The sequence below is a fragment of the Sapajus apella genome, unplaced genomic scaffold (assembly GCF_009761245.1).
Source record: "Sapajus apella isolate SASKATOON/1434 unplaced genomic scaffold, GSC_monkey_1.0 scaffold48, whole genome shotgun sequence".
Lineage (NCBI taxonomy): Eukaryota > Metazoa > Chordata > Mammalia > Primates > Cebidae > Sapajus > Sapajus apella.
Window position 1 is genome coordinate 13,506,095 of NW_022436988.1, and position 17,645 is coordinate 13,523,739.

Here is a 17,645-nt window from a genome sequence, read left to right on the forward strand (position 1 = left end):
TAAGTCAGAAGGCCAAAAAATAATCTGGCAACTTCTAGCTTTTTATTCAAGTCTTTGTATTCCTGTTGCTACTATAAACAAACAAACAAATAAAGCCTAAATACATTTACCTGAGATTTTATTAGAAAATTCTTTATTTCATCTTATCATTAAGATACTTGGTGGCTTTCCCAGATAATCATACACATATAGCTCTCCTATCTTGACTTTATCCCACATTCACATATTTGTTCACCTCTAAAAAATATTTTCATGTTATCAATACACTATAGGCTTATTGCAAAAAATGTTAAAAAAAAATGTATAATCCTGCTACCTAGACATAATCACGTTAATATTTTGTTATATATTTCCTAAGGCTTTTCTCTGTGCATCTATAGATATATTTTACGTTTTACATTGTGGATATCACAGTGCATAAATAACTTTTTTTTTTTTTGAGATAGAGTTTCACTCTTGTTGCCCAGGCTGGAGTGCAATGGTGCTATCTCGGCTGACTGCAACCTCTGCCTCCCAGGTTCAAGTGATTCTCCTGCCTCAGCTTCCCAAGTAGCTGGGATTACAGGCATGTGCCACCATGCCTGGCTAATTTTTGTATTTTTAGTAGAGATGTGGTTTCTCCATGTTGGTCAGGCTGGTGGTCTCAAACTCCCGACCTCAGGTGATCCACCTGCCTCAGCCTCCCAAAGTGCTAGGATTACAGGCATGAGCCACTGTGTCCGGCCCATAATAACTTTTTTCTTCTCTTTTTTTGAGACAGAGTCTCACTTTTGTCACCCAGGCTAGAGTTCAGTGACTCAATCTCAGCTCACTGCAATCTCCGCCTCCTGGGTTCAAGCCATTCTTGTGCCTCAGCCTCTTGAGTAGCTGGGATTACAGATGTGTGCCACCATGCCTGGCTAATTTTTGTATTTTTAGTAGAGACGGGGTTTCCCCATGTTGGCCAGGATGGTCTCGAACTCCCAACCTCAGGTGATCGTCTGTCTTGGCCTCCCAAAGTGCTGAGATTACAGGCATGAGCCACTGCCCCTGGCCATTATTCTACACTTTAAAATAGAACATAATTATTTTCTTGTGATTAAAAAAAATTAAAAGTTTTGACTGTCTAATTTTCTGTCTATGTTGTACCACAACACACTCAACTTTTTTTTGAGTGTGTTAGGGTACAAACATACATTTGTGTGCTGTGGTCAAACAAAATACCTTTTGAACATTGTGTTGTTTTTCTATTATAAATTGTAAATAAAGAATGTGATGAATTTAAATAAGCTCCCATCCAGGGCTACATTTCAGTTCCCTGTCCCCCCTCCCCACCCCTACTTTACACTATGTACACAGGATAGATTGCTAGAAGTTGAATTACTTGATCTAACGGTATGAATATTACTGAGTTATGTTTCCCACCCAAATTCATATGTTAGTTAGGCCTAATCTCCAATGTGACTATACCTGGAGAGAGGGTCATTAGGAAATAAAGTCACAAGGGTAGGACCCTAACCAATAGAAAAGATTACTATAGTCTTATAAGTCTTATAAGAAAAGAAAGATATTTCTCTCTCTCCCTGCAGCCCTGCTCTGTAAGGACATAGCAAGAAGGCAGCCCTCTATAAGCCAGAGAGAGCCCTCACCAGAAATCAAATCAGCAGCACCTTGTCTTGGACTCCAGCCTCCAGAACTGTGGGAAATAAATTTCTGTTGTTTAAGCCACCGAATCTATGGTATTTTAATTTTATTACGGCAGCCTATGCAAACTAAGAAAACAGCTTTTTTTTTTTTTTTTCTTTGGAAAGAGTCTCCCCTGTTATTCAGGCTGGAGTACAGTAACACGATCTTGGCTCACTGCAACCTCCGCCTCCAGGGTTCAAGCGATTCTGGTGCCTCAGTCTCCAGAGTAGCTGGGATAACAGGCATGTACCACCACGACAGGGTAGTTATTGTACTTTCATTAGAGATGGGGTTTCACCATGTTAGCCAGGTTGGTCTCAAACTCCTGGTCTCAAGTGATCCAGCTGCCTCAGCCTCCTGAAGTGCTAGAATTCAGGTGTGAGCCACCGTGCCTGGCTTAAAAACATTTTTAAAGTTCTTGACTCATGTTGATAAATTACTTTTGAGAAAGAGGTTACCAACACACACTACTCTGGCAGTATATAAGAAGCTCTATTGCCCTGTACCCTCAACAACATTCAAAAAAAATTTTTTTAACTTCATTCTAAAATATATATCTTTAAAGTATGTAAAAGTTCATACTTTTAAAGTTTTGTTTCATCAATTGTCTTCATTTTTATGGCATTGTCCCCTGAATCTGCCCATGTATTTTCAAGTTCCCAGTGTAGTAATATTTCATAGAAATAAAAATGTCTAATTGGGAATCCCAAAACAAAGCAAACAAACACATACAAACATTTAAAACTTTCAGCATTTTATCATTTCCATTTTTATAGTTATGGAAAGGAAAAGCTAAGAATTAAGAACCTGAGATGGTTTGAAGGCCATGTAAAAACAGGATCAACAATCAAAGACCATGATACAGGTTCTCTGATTTAAACCACTCACCTATTTGGAAAAGAAAGATTTCATATTTGTTAGAAAGTAGTCATATCGAAAAATTGCCATAGAAGTGTAAATACACTCTCCCTTAGTAAATTTAAATAAAGCCCTTACTTGCAGAACACTCTCCTTTTCCTGATAAACACTCTAAATTATTATAGGTTTCATGCACAATAATTTTCTCTCCTGCTTGAAATAGAAGTAAGTGATTTAAGAGATATGTTGGAGTTTAAAACTAAATTCCACTTTCCCATCTAGTTTTATACTGAGAACATTGTAATGTACTCTCTACAAAATGCAAATATTTGTAGCATTAATTAGTTTACAATTAAACAGCAACAGAAATTTGCCAATTAATGCCACCGATAATTATCTTGAGGACAAACTCAGGGTGTTGTGACTTTATGTCTGACTCACTTTTCCATTCTTACTCCATTCTTAACTCACCTGTTCCATTCAGTATTACTTTACAGTACATCGTGGACTGTTTTCCTAACTTGGCCTTGAGTTGGCACCAAGTGCATGGAGATCAAAATATCTTTCACGTCAGTCTGTCTTGCCTCATAACATTCTCAAGCTGTTTTCCCCATTTTAGCATTTCAAGGGCAGTTCTCTCCTACTGGGTCCTCTCAAAGAGATGCCTGCAGTTGATAATAGAACAAAGAAAAGAGGAAATTAAATTCACCCGTTCTGATCAAGCAGGCAAAAGGGGACAATCCAATGTCAAACAAAAGATATTTCAAAAATCAACGGACTTTTGTTGTCTGAAAACCCAGCCAGAAATGTCCTCAACCCAGAAAGTTTTTCTTACGGACTTTGAATGTGCATCTTAATGCTATTTTTATAACATCAATGTTAGTTTTCATCTACCATAAATAGAAAAAAACCCACAACAACAACAAGCCACTGAGTTGAGGAATTGGAATGATGATTCGAGCAGCGTGATGAGTGAGTATGGCACGAAATTAAAATGTCAGTTCTTCATATAGAAAATGTTACATTTCAGAAAAAAAAAACCTCCATGGTTCTAAAAAGAAGTCACTTCAGTGATACTTTTTTTTTTTTTTTTTTTTTTCAATTTAGAAGTGCAGGGGTCAGAGGTGTTTGAACCAGAACAAACTCCATCTTGAATAGGAGCGTAGTAAATTAAGGCTGAGACCTACTAGGCTGCGCTCGTTAAAGTATTCTTAGTCATAGAATGAAATAGGAGGTCAGCATAAGATATAGGTCATGCTAGGTGCTGTGGCTCATGTCCGTAATCCCAGCACTTTGGGAGGCCAAAGCGGGTGGATCACCTGAGGTCGGGAGTTCGAGACCAGCCTGACCAACATGGAAAAACCCTAATACAAAATTAGCCGGGCATGGTGGGGCATGCCTGTAATCCTAGCTACTCAGGAGGTTGGGGTAGGAGAATCACTTGAACCCAGGAGGCGGAGGTTGCAGTGAGCCGAGATCGTGCCATTTCACTCCAGCCTGGACAACAAGAGCAAAACTCCGTCTCAAAAAAATAAAGAAAGAAAGAAAAAAGGAAAAAGATACAGTTCATAAAGACCTTGCTGATAAAACAGGTTGCATAAAGATGGCTAAAACCCACCAAAACCAAGAAGGCGATGACAGTGACCTCTGGTGGTCTTCACTGCCACACTCCCAACAGCACCATGACAGTTTACAAATGCCATGGGCAACATTGGGAAGTTACCCGACATGGTCCAAAAAGGGGAAGTATAAATAGTCCACCCCTTGTTTAGCATATAATCAAGAAATAACCATGAAAATGGGTAACCCGCAACCCTCAGGGCTGCTTTATTCCTTTTCCTTCTTAATAAACTTACTTTCACTTGTTTTATGGACTGCCTTGAATTCTTTCTTGCACAAGATCCAATAACCCTCTCTTGGAATCTGGATCAGGACTCCTTTCCAGTAACAGGGGCATAACAATTCTAATTTCTTAAATGTCTAATGTGTGCTATAAATTGAACAGAAAAGATGCAAGTAAGTGTCTATAATTTACTTGAAATGAAATTAGTTTCAAATTTAATTCTTCCTCTGTGTTCACTTTGGTGTGGAAAATGCCTGTTTTTAAAAAATAATAGCATAGAACAAAGATGTTTCCTTATATTAGGTTCTAATAAAATTGAATGCATGCTGGAAAGTAATATTTGCATAGTGTCGGTTGAAACTTTTAGAAAAGACTTGAGTGTAATTCAAAGAACATTTTGATTCCTATAGAAAATTAGATGGTGTTCCTCTTCTTTCTATTGACCTAAATGTACACCCCAGGATAAGTGGTATCAGAGGATACGTTAGGAGCGGTATGGCTATTCCATGTCACTACACTTCAGCCAGGTTCTAGAGAATTGAATATATTTGTATTTTCCACCAAGAAAGAACTTTCTCTAATAAAACACAAATGTTGGCCGGGTGTGGTGGCTCACACCTGTAATCCAAGCACTTTGGAGGCCAAGGCGGGCAGATCACCTGAGGTCGGGAGTCCAAGACCAGCCTGTCCAACATGGTGAAACCCCCTTTTTTAAAAAAAATAATAATAAAATAAAACACAAATGTGGCATAAAAATGGTAACACAGCTTTGTCAAGAGTGTCCAAAATTATATGTTGGCAAATTTTAGACAAATTAGATGTGATAGCCCCTAATCTAAAAGAAAAATAACAGGGCTGGGTGTGATGGCTCACACCTATAATCCCAACACTTTGGGAGGCTGAGGTGGGTGGATCACTTGAGGTCAGCTGTTTGAGACCAGCCTGGCCAATATGGCAAAAACCTGTCTCTACTATAAATACAAAAATTTGCTGGGCATGGAGGCAGATGCCTGAAATCCCAGCTACTTGGGAGGCTGAGGCGCAAGAATTGCTTGAATCCAGGAGGAGGAGGTTGCAGTTGGCAGAGATCATGCCACTGTACTCCAGCCTGGGCAACAAAGCAAGACTCTGTCTCAAAAATAAATAAATAAATAAATAAATAAATTAAATGAATGAACAAAAAATAACAGTATTAAGTGATTACTTTGTACTAGGCTATATACTAAGTGTGTCACTTGTATTACCTCAATGTAATACATTGGGCTTACTATTATCATGCTACAGATGAAGAAACTGAGACTGGGAGATGTTAATTTATCTCCCCATGATTATACAGCTAGTATGTGTTGGAACTGTGATTTCAATCTGCATCTTTAAAGCCACTTTAATGTTTCTGTCCCTGTGCAAAATCTGTAACCACTGAATGGGTTCATCCTGCCTGCTGCACAGATAAAGACCACAGCATTGCAGTAAAGAAAGAGTTTAATTTACGTGAGGCCAGCCATGCCACATGGCCACACCATATGGGAGACAGAGTTATTACTCAAATCAGTCTCATAGAAGGATCCCAGGTTAGGGATTTTTCCAAAGGCAGTTTGGAGGAAGGAAGGGGGTGACTAAGAAATTGGTGTTTGCTACTGATTTAGTTAGGTCAGAGATAAAATTATAGAGGGTTAAAGCTGTCTTCTTTAGCTGAGTCACTCCTGGGAGGTTGGGCACTGGAGTGGTTTGGTGGGTCCAAGTGGAGCCATCAGTGTCAGACATGCAAAAAAACCTCAAAAGATATCTCAAAGGCCAATATAAAATTGTGATGTTGGGCCGGGCGCAGTGGCTCAAGCCTGTAATCCCAGTACTTTGGGAGGCTGAGGCGGGTGGATCACGAGGTCAAGAGATCGAGACCATCCTGGTCAACATGGTGAAACCCCGTCTCTACTAAAACTACAAAAAATTAGCTGGGCATGGTGGCGCGTGCCTGTAATCCCAGCTACTGAGGAGGTTGAGGCAGGAGAATTGCCTGAACCCAGGAGACGGAGGTTGCGGTGAGCTGAGATCGCGCCATTGCATTCCAGCCTGGGTAACAAGAGTGAAACTCCGTCTCAAAAAAAAAAAAAAAAAAAAAATTGTGATGTTATCTGCAGATGTAAATAGGAAAGTTTCATATCTTGTGGTCAGTCTATACCTTTGCAGAGTTCAGCTCCTCTTCTCCCCCTACCTAGCTTGGTTGTCTCTCATTAGCTTTACAGGGTGGTTGAGTTTTGGAGAAAGGGCTATTATCATTTAAACGATAACCTAAACATCTTCCAAAGTCAGCTCAGGAATAATTAAAGGCAGCATGAAAGCTAAAGGCAAGAGGGGTGTGGGCTAGGTCAGATCTTCCTCACTGCCATAATTTTTTTCACTGATACAATTTTTCAAGCCCTCTTGGCTAAGACAGCACCTACTGTTGTGATAGAGGAGTTGGAATGTTTCTTTGGTGCCATATTATTAAAATGTTAACACATTTTATAAATAAATGACACAAATTAATTTTTACCATTCCCTATAAAGGAGCATTAAGGTCTGAATTGGATATTTTGAAATCAGTACATGCTAAGATGTCATCATGCTTGATTTAGTAGTTGAAAATCCTGGTCAGGGGTCTCAGTTTCCCTAATGTGGCTATGAATGTGGGGACTTGAGCCTCTCTGAGCTGTTTTATAACTCTGAAAGTCATAAAAAAGGATAAAGCAGATGATTATTGTCTCTAGAAACGCAAATGAATTTTGTTAGAGGAATACAATTGATCATTGCCCATGGATATTGACCAATTTTGCATCAATTAGTAAATTTATTTCAGCATTCCTGATTGTGCGTGTGTGTGTGTGTGTGCACATGTGTGTAGAAGTGATTTTTGATTCTCCTTTGAACCAATGGTAACATCTTGCTGACTCTCCCATTATTTAAAGAACTAGGCCGGGGGCGGTGGCTCATGCCTGTAATCTTAGCACTTTGGGAGGCCGAGGTGGGCGGATCACCTGAGGTCAGGAGTTCAAGACCAGCCTAGCCAACATGGTGAAACCCTGTCTTAAAAAAAAAACTAAATAATTTTTTTATATAAGTTCATTTTGTATTTGTATATGACTCATAATTTGCCAATTAAAAAATTCCTTTTACTCTTCTTTATTTCTTCATTCCATTTCAGCATCTGATGCAGGGGTTGACAAACTGCAGCTCAGGGGCCAAATCCAGCCCCAAAAAGAGTATATAATTTACCTCAAATGGTTCAGAAAATAAAAACTGTGTGTGCGTCTGTGTATGTCTGTACAAAGTTTTGAGAAGAAAAGGGTATTACCCAGTCAGGTACAGTGGTTCATGCCTGCAATCCCAGTACTTTGGGAGGCCAAGGCAGGCAGATCACGAGGTCAAGAGATCGAGACCATTCTGGCCAACAAGGTGAAACCCTGTCCCTACTAAAAATACAAAAATTAGCTGGGCGTGGTGGCGTGCACTTGTAGTCTCAGCTACTTGGGAGGCTGAGGCAGGAAAATCACTCGAACCTGGCAGGCAGAGGTTGCAGGGAGCGGAGATTGTGCCACTACGCTCTAGCCTGATGACAGAGTGACTTTGTCTCAAAAAAAAAAAAAAGAAAAGAGCATTACTCAAGAATTCTGTTCCCAGCTGCTAAATCATGATTCATGTGAAAGAATAATTTTTAAATATACAAGGGCTTAGGAAGTACATCACTCCTATACTATTGCTTTAAAAATCTATCTGAATACATGGCAGAGCATGGTGGCTCACCCCTATAATCCCAGCGCTTTGGGAGGCCAAGGCAGGTGAGTTACCCAAGGTCAGGAGTTTGAGATGAGACTGACCAATATGGTAAAACCCTGTCTCTACTAACAATACAAAAATTAGCTGGAGGTGGTGGTACGTGCCTGTAACCCCAGCTACTCTGGAGGCTGAGGCATGAGAATCACTTGAACCTGACAGGCAGAGTTTGCAGTGGGTGTAAAGACTCCAGCTTGAGCGATGAAGTGAGACAATGTCTCAAACAAAACAACAACAACAACAACAATAAAAAAAAGACCCTTATCTGAATGGAAATGTAAGATTTAATATTTAAAAAATTCTATGCAGAAAAATAATAGAATTCATAAGTAGACTCAATTATTTTTCATTAAAAACACTAACAAATTAGGCAGTTTATTGTCTGAGGAATAAATGGATGTAACCAGTGATTCAAATAAATGTAAGATACTTATTTGAGAATCTATTGCACAGATCTAAGCTAATAAATTAGAAAATTTAGATGAAATTAACAATTTTGGTGGAAATATACATTTCCTTTTTTTTTTTTTTTTTGAGAACAAGTCTCACTCTGTCACCTAGCCTGAAGTGCAGTGGCCAGTGGCATGATCTGGGCTCACTGCAACCTCTGCTTCCCAGGTTCAAGTGATTCCCCTGCCTCAGCCTTCCGAGTAGCTGGGACTATAAGCATGTGCCACCACACTCGATTAATTTTTTTCTATTTTTAGTAGAGATGGGGTTTCACTGTGTTAGTCGGGATGTTCTCAATCTTCTGACCTTGTGATCTGCCCCCTTCAGCCTCCTAAAGTGCTGGGATTACAGCCCATGAACCACAGCGCCTGGCCGAATTTCCAAAATGTTTTAAGAAGACCACTAACAATGGAGTAAAAATAGTGTTGTCAATAAATAACCTCTATGATATGCCAGGCTTAGATACTTTCAAAAGTAGGTTCTCTTAAATTTTCAAGAAAGAGAATACATATAGCTAGCTGTCACTGAAGATTTGTAATCCTCCTTCCATATTATGGAAACATAGCTGGGAAGTGGTTGCACAGCCAAGACTGGCACTTCTCTGGCATCTAGGTAGAGCCACATAGCTATTTCTCATAAAAGAAATGTAGGCTTAAGTGGTAACTGTCACTTCATGGTCTGGACTGCTAAGAAGGAGGTCTTTTGTTCCTTTGTGCCTTTTCAACGCTTCTATCCTCCAACAGGATGACAATGCCTAGGGCATCCTTTTGAATTACTATGTGAGTAAGAAGTAAATATCAGTGGTATTTGACCTATTGCACATTTTTGAGTCAATTGGCCTATTTGGTCGATCAGTCTATCCTAGGTCATATGCTCCATAATGGTATCAGAACAGCTAGAGTTAAAATGTTTCCTTTATTTACACACTTTTCTTCTTTTGTAAAAGAATGACTACAAGCCATTTTAACATCACCAAACAACAGTAAAAATAAAAATAAAAAATTACTTGAAAAATAAAAATCTTCATAAAAAATAAAGGTCTACACAAAAATAGGTAAAGATAAGCAGTCCTACTTAGAAAACTTATCTGACTAGATAGACTGTCTTTTTAGAAAATGACACAAAAATATGCCAAAAATAATAATTGGGTGACTTGAAAATATTTTGCAATCTAGGAACCAGAAGTGTACAAATATGATCTTTTCCTTTTTTTTTTTTTTTTTTTAAATTAAAGTTTCCAATCTAACAAGAGCTCTTCCAAGTCAGTCCTCAGGCTGAAGTGTGAATACAGAGAAAGTAAAAAACAGGCCTGACCTCATGGCACAATTTGGACATAGGTTATGTTTATATTTCCTATCCTGTTTTTTCCCTCAACATGTTGGGTGAGTTTGTACCTCTATTCCCTCTTGTCATCAAATGCTTTCATAGTGTTCTCTGGCACTCCAGGGCTGAACCCACGTTAATATTCTATTTTGCAAGTTTATCCTTGTAAGTTTATCCTCCTAAGAAATGTACTCATATTATGTTTCCTTTCCTTGAGAACTAGGGTCATAAAACAATTGCAATAAAGTAACATAAACCACATTCTTCTAAGTATGAATAGCATAACATTTATCATGGTTGTTCACAAATCTAGCTAAGTATCAGAATCTTGTGGAACCCCTTTTAAATTTATACATTTTCAGATTTCATACCTTAGAGATTCTTATTTCACATCTTTGACAGGTTCTGACAGTCAACAATCAACAATAATAAATATACAAACAAAAGCTTCTTGGATGATCCTAATGCCCTGCTAGATGTAGAATCTACTGACATTATGCTCTGTTTTACAGTTGACTATGTAATGGATATCTCCTTCACTATTAAATTTCTTGAAGGCAGGGACTATGTTTTTAAATTTTGGATCCTTTAGTAGAGTTTGTTGTGCATGTCACAGTAAGAACTCAATGACCATTTGTGGAATTCAATTGAATGATGGCTGAAATTTCTTGCCAGTTATAGGCATATTGATGGACTTTCTTTCCTAAGTAGTAACTAAAAATACTATCTTATGATTTTCATGGTGTTGTGTATATTATAAATATTCTTTTTTTTCTTTGAGATGGAGTTTCGCTCTTGTTACTCAGACTAGAGTGCAATGGCTCACTGCAACCTCTACCTCCTGGGTTTAAGCAATTCTCCTGCCTCAGCCTCCCAAGTAGCTGGGACTACAGACGTGCACCACTATGCCCAGCTGATTTTTGTATTTTAGTAGAGATGGGTTTCACCTTGTTGACCAGGGTGGTCTCAATCTCTTGACCTCGTGATCCACCCACCTAGGCCTCCCAAAGTGCTGGGATTACAGGCGTGAGCCACCGCACCTGGCCATATTATAAATATTCTTATTTGAATTAGTAGTATTTGAAGTAACTTCTCTCAAACATATAAAAATATTAGGCATAAAAGCAACAAATTTTAAAAAACTGAAAGAAAATATAATTGACTTTTTGAGAGCTTTGGTAATTGGTGATTTTTTAAGCTTAGAAAACCTGGATTAAGAAAGACACATATGTACTCCTCACATTATTTCAGCTCATTTCCAGTGCCTTTGGATAGATATTGTTAATAGATGAAGGCACTCTTCTTTATTAAAATGGTACTTCGCTTTAGAATCCTTCTTAATCACGTATTCATACAACCAGTAAGAAATTATGTGCTGAGGTAGGTGAATTAAAAATGAGTTGTGTATCTTTGAAATAAAAGAAAAGGTAACCAAGTTTGATTTTAAGACGCCATTTCTTAATTTTTTAGGCCTTTCTTGCCTTCCATTTGAGTGATTTTTTTCTTCCCCCTTCCCCTTTTTTTTCTTCCTTCCCTCCCTCCCTCCTTCCTTACTTCCCTCTTTCCTTCCTTCCTTCTTTCCCTCATGGGTCCTTATGAATATTGGTGCCTTGGATGTTTCATGAATGTTTGGTGCTTACTCATTCCTTCCATACCTTCTTGTTTATGCACTCAGTACACACACACTCTATTTACCTTGTATCTAACGTATCTATGTATCTCTTAATTCTTTCTTTTTTACATTTTCTAGTACCTGAATTGAATATTCTTAAATAGTATAGCAAATACACATGACAGGTGATTACTCTGTAATCATGTAAACAGGAAATTTTTAACATGTATACCTCATTTTATAATTTCCAAAATTAATAATAACTATAGCCTCCTCTCAAAAAATGGAATTTACAAACAGAATATGTTCAAACGTGACTTCCTCTTCTTTCATGTTATAGCATCTTAATTTTCTTGGTTATAATCCATTATTTTTATGTGAATACTTAGTTTCTCCAGAATTTTATTTAGTTTCCTTGTTCAATATTTCTTCCTACATCTTGCTTCTTCCTTTTGGATTTGATTTCCTTCTTATTGAAGTACACCTGTCAGTAGTTCCTTCAGCCTAAGTCTGTGAATGGTAAACTCTATTGGTCTTTATCTGACAACTTTCTCATTCTTACTTCAACAGTTTAGTTAAGAATAGAATTTCCCACAGCCCTTAAAAATTTTTATTTTAACCTTTCTTTTTACCAGTGGAATTTCTATTGCCAATTTTATTTTTGTTTCCTCATAGGTAGGCTGTTGTTGTTGTTATTGTTTGAGACAGGGTCTTACAGTCACTCAGGCTGGAGTGCAGTGACATGATCACAGCTCACTGTAGCTTTGACTTCCCAGGCTCAAGTGATCCTCCCATTCAGCCTCTTAAGTAACTGGGGTGACAGACATGGGCCGCCAAACCCAGCTAATTTTTTAATTATTAATTTTGGAGACACTATGTTGCTCAGGCTGGTCTTAAAATCCTGGGCTCAAGTCATACTCCTGCCTCAGACTCCCAAAGTATCGGATTACAGGCATGAGGTACTATGCCCAGTTTACAGGTATGTTTTCTTTCTTGCTTTTCTCTTAGGAATTGTTTTTCTTGTTTTGGTGCTCTTTAACTGGAATGTTCTGACATTGATTTATTTTAAAACAGGTATCTTGCTAAAGACTTACTGCATTCTGGTTCATGTCTATCTTTATATCTCACACATTCTCTGCTGCCTTCTCTTTGAATCATGCCTCCCCTCCATTTTCTTTATTTTCTTTCTTTTTAGGATGTCTGTTTCTTACCAGTCAGGCATGGTGGCCCATGCCCACAATCCCAGCACTTTGGGAGGTTGAGGCGGGCAGATCATGAGGTCATGAGTTCGAGACCAGCCTAGCCAACATGATAAAATCCTGTCTCTACTAAAAATACAAAATTCTTTAGCCAGGCATAGTGGTGGGTAGCTGTAATCCTAGCTACTCAGGAGACTGAGGCAGAAGAATCACTTGAAAAGGGAAGATGGAGATTGCAGTGAGCTGAGATCAGGCCACCACATTCCAGCCTGGGTGAAAGAGCGAAACTGCATCTCAAAAAGAACTTTTATTAAATATGTGTTTAGTCTTGTTATTACATTCTTAAGAATATGACTTTACTTTTATACTCTCCATTTTAAAATCCTCTGTATAATTTCCTCAGATTTATTTTCCAGTTTAAAAATTATCTCTTTCACTGTATCTAGTCCATCTATTTAACCCATCTTGTGAGCTTTTTATTTTCAATAGAAATAAACTCTATGACAGTAGAAAATTTATATATCTTATTCACTATTATCTTTAGTACCCAGAACAGTACTAGAAGTCTGCAGATGTTCAATAAGTATCAAAATTATTAATACATCAACAAATTCCTATCTTTTCTCAAATATTTTTATTTTTTACCTTATCTTGCTTTTTCATTTGATTTTTATTTTTCTTTATGTTTCTAATCATTTTATGGATATCTCTTTGATAGTCACATCCAGGTTTTTGTTTTTTTAATTAAAAAAAATTTTTTTTTGGTAGAGGCAGGGTCTCACTATGTTGCCCAGGCTGGTCTCAACTCTAGGCCTCAAGTGATCCTTCTGCCTTGGCCCCCATGAAGTGTTGGAATTACAGGTGTGAGTCACTGCCCCCAGTTGTCAAGTTGTTTTATTAACTCAAGTTGTTTGGGCACAGGTTTTTCTATTTGTTGTGTCATCTCATCTGCCTTGTGGTAGATTGCTTCTTTGTGTGGTGTGCAAATTTTATTGAGCATGCGCCTTTACTGAAGGCTGTATATTCTGTGGGATTCTTTTGTTTCCTGAGTTGTGTAGATGTCCACATCAAGTATTTTTATATTTGCTTCTATAGGGCCTGGCTGTTTCTCTGTTTTTAAGCTTAGGTTTATCTTTTTTTTCTTTTTTAAAGAAATTGAGATGGGGTTTCACCATGTTGGCCAGGCTGATCTCGAACTCCTGACCTCAAGTGATCCACCTGCCTTGGCCTCCCAAAGTGCTGGGATTACAGGCGTGAGCCACCGCGCCTGGCCAGGATTACCTTTTCAAACAATAATGTAAAATTGGATTTTTATTGGCAGAGGCTTTCAATATTCACAGGAACCTTTCAATATTCACAGGCTTTCAATATTACTATCACCTCTGCTCATCCTAGACTACTGAGATAAGCGTCTACAGCTTCAAAAAGTGAAAATCTATTTAGGCTTCTAGTTTATGCAGGAATGTTAGTTCCAGATCCTCAAAAGTAGCTTTAGGACCACATCTTTTAGTCCAAAATGGGGTTAAAACCTCAGCTCCTGGCCCTTATTACTGTGACTTTGAATTTCTTCTTCAATTCTGGTATCTGAAGCCTTTGCTGTCTCTGTTTTAAACTCAGCTTTATATTTTAAAGTGCTGGCCGGGTGTGGTGGCTCACGCCTGTAATCCAAGCACTTTGGAGGCCAAGACGGGCGGATCACCTAAGGTCGGGAGTTCAAGACCAGCCTGACCAACATGGTGAAACCCTGTCTTAAGAAAAAAAAAAAAAAAAAAATTTTAAAGTGCTTATATTTTAAATAATGCTCTATGCATTATTTCCTTTTTTTTTTTTTTTTCTTTTTTGTTTGAGACGGAGTCTCGCTCTGTCACCAGGCTGGAGTGCAGTGGCATGATCTCGGTTTACTGCAACTTCCACCTTCCTGGTTCAAGCGATCCTCCTGCCTCAGCCTCCTGAGTAGCTGGGACTAAAGGCATGTGCCACTATGCCCAGCTAATTTTTTATATTTTTAGTGGAGACAGGGTTTCACCATTTTGGCCGGGATGGTCTCGATAAAGTGCTGGGATTACAGGTGTGAGCCACTGCGCCCGACCCATTATTTCTATATATTTGGGGAAGGCAGGAGTCTTATGTCATGGGAAAAAAGGGAAAATGGGAAAAAGATGATTGGATTCCACAGGCCTTGCTAATGAATTTGATCCAACTTACACATGAGACTATCATTAAGAATCACCATATCATTTTTTTACTCTTAGAGTTTTTTGCAATAGTCTTATGGATATTAGCATTAAACTCAATTTAATAAATAATAATGTACTAAATATTTCAGAATATATAGATTACTAAGATAGCCTCTGCTCTCAAGAGGCAAACATCGTATAGTACAGAGATTAAGAAATTTTCATAAATAATCACAATGCAGGAAGTCTAATTGCTATGGAGATACATATAGCTCTTTAGAATAATACATTCCAGCCGGGCGCGGTGGCTCAAGCCTGTAATCCCAGCACTGTGGGAGGCCGAGGCGGGTGGATCACGAGGTCAAGAGATAGAGAGCATCCTGGTCAACATGGTGAAACCCCATCTCTACTAAAAATACAAAAAATTAGCTGGGCATGGTGGCGTGTGCCTGTAATCCCAGCGACTCAGGAGGCTGGGGCAGGAGAATTGCCTGAACCCGGGAGGCGGAGGTTGCGGTGAGCTGAGATCGCGCCATTGCACTCCAGCCTGGGTAACAAGAGCGAAACTCCGTCTCAAATTCTAACAATTTAAAAAATTAATTGAATAATACATTCCATGTATTATCAAACAAATTACTAAAATTGTTAGAAGAGCGAAAAAGGAATCAGAAGAAGGTATTTTCAAGTAATAATAACAAGAAAAACTTCATGGTAGTGATACTAGATAAAATGAGCCTTCAAGAATGACTAGGATTTCTGAAAATAAAACCTAGGAGGAAGGGGTCGGAAGGGAGGTAGTGGCTTTTCCAAGCAGAAAGAAAAGCATTAGCTTACGCAAGGAGCTAGGAGGATGGAGGGCCTCCAATAAGGAAGAAGTAATCCAATTTTCCAGGTTAGGATGTTAGAAAAGCAGTACTATTAAAAAGTAAAAATAAAGAAATGTAAAAAAAAATGGGGTTTGGGGGTTGGTACAAGATGGGAAGAAACTAAAGCTAATTTAATTTAAAATTTCTTACTGTCATATTTATCTAAAGAGAAAAGATAATGTTGGGTTAATTTTTAGGGATAAATTTAAGAACCAGGATCACTTACATTTTGGGTTGGGCAAGCTTCTTCTACTCAATGACCTGATCCTCTGATTGGTTAGTTTTACAGTTTCCAGGAAGGTAAACTGAATCAGCATTTTGGTCTCTCAGGCATACAAGTACCATCTAGTGGCAAAGGAAGGAAACCACAAGAATGAAATTATATAGAAAACATTTGCTTGCCTATTTTGAATTTTATTTATATTATGATTAGCTAATAACAGAGGCCATGTTCTACCTGAATAGGGAAATAAAGTACCCTTAATAAAATATTGCTTGGTTATTGGATTAAGAAATTCGAGATCACATAGATGGATTATGAAAAGCTTATGAAATATGAAATATTTGAACAATTTACAAGAACTTAATATCAAATTATATTTTGGGAATAAAAATTAAAGAAGGATTTACTTGAGTTTAAAGATACAGAGAGAAAAAGAAAATCAATGTAAACAAGGGGCAGAAATACTGAAGGTACTATTCTTTTGGAATTTTCTCTACTTCCATTTTGCCTAACTCCTTCTTAGCCTTCAAATCTTTAGATATGACTTCCTCTAAACAACGTTCCTCGACACCCTAGGTCTGTAATATCCTTCTACGGACCACTATTCCCATGATGCTACTAACCACACTTCTTTATCACCTACTGTTTTATAGCCTCATTACAATCGATAATGCTAAACAGCTGATGCCATGTCTGTTTCATCCACTGTTCTTCCAAAGCCTTAGGATAGTACCTGACATATTATAGGTAACTCACAAATATTTACAGAATGAATGGACAGATTGATGAAGAAAGAGAATAACTGTGATAGAAATGTTCAAGGTACAAATATTGAAAGTTAGTATCAGTAAAGTTTAAATAAGAAAACAAAAAGTTTTCTGAAAGTTAATTAGTTGAAAACGCTTTTTTTTTCTTCATTGTACATTGATTCCCTACAGGACATTTATTTGTAATTTCTGGTAGTTTACAGTTTTCAGAGTACTTCTCTTTACCTCGGTGAATAAAAAATAGCTCACATATCATAGAGATCAAATAAAAAGCTACACATAAAGCATATAGAAGATTATGCAGCATATATTATATGCTCAGCAGTTGGATTTTATTATTTCCTATAGTTCATCTCATAAATTCCTTAAAGCAGCACAGAGTCAAAGAAGGAAGTTATTTTAGATTTCTGTTTTACAAATAGGAAACCAGTGATTATGGAAACTAACCATGAGTAATATATGAGCATGAAGTCACATCAGTTACTATGTTTCTAAATCCACAATATCTAAGTAATAGTTTACTGTCCTTTCTATGGCATCATGTTGCTTGCTTAGAGAGACAGGAGAGAAGTCCAGGCATGACAGCTCACGCCTGTAATCTCAGCATTTTGGGAGGCCGAGGTGGGCAGATCGCCTGAGGTCAGGAGTTCGAGACCAGCCTGACCAACGTGGAGAAACCCCATCTCTACTAAAAATACAAAATTAGCTGCGCATGGTGGCACATGCCTGTAATCCCAGCTACTCGGGAGGCTGAGGCAAGAGAATCGCTGGAACCCAGGAGGTGGAAGTTGCAGTAAGCCGAGATCGTGCCATTGTACTCCAGATTGGGCAACAAAAGCAAAACTGTCTCAA

General features: G+C 38.1%; 1 long non-coding RNA gene across 1 annotated transcript in view; it reads right to left on the reverse strand.

The window, feature by feature from the left end:
- Nucleotides 1-2,273: 2,273 nt before the first annotated feature.
- LOC116525748 overlaps nucleotides 2,274-17,645 on the reverse strand; it is a 22,001-nt gene continuing 6,629 nt past the window's right edge. Inside the window, exons 2-3 of the long non-coding RNA XR_004257805.1 lie at nucleotides 16,030-16,148; nucleotides 2,274-3,188 (exon numbers count right to left, since the gene is read on the reverse strand). This is a non-coding gene — a long non-coding RNA (uncharacterized LOC116525748). The remainder of the gene's footprint in view (nucleotides 3,189-16,029; nucleotides 16,149-17,645) is intronic.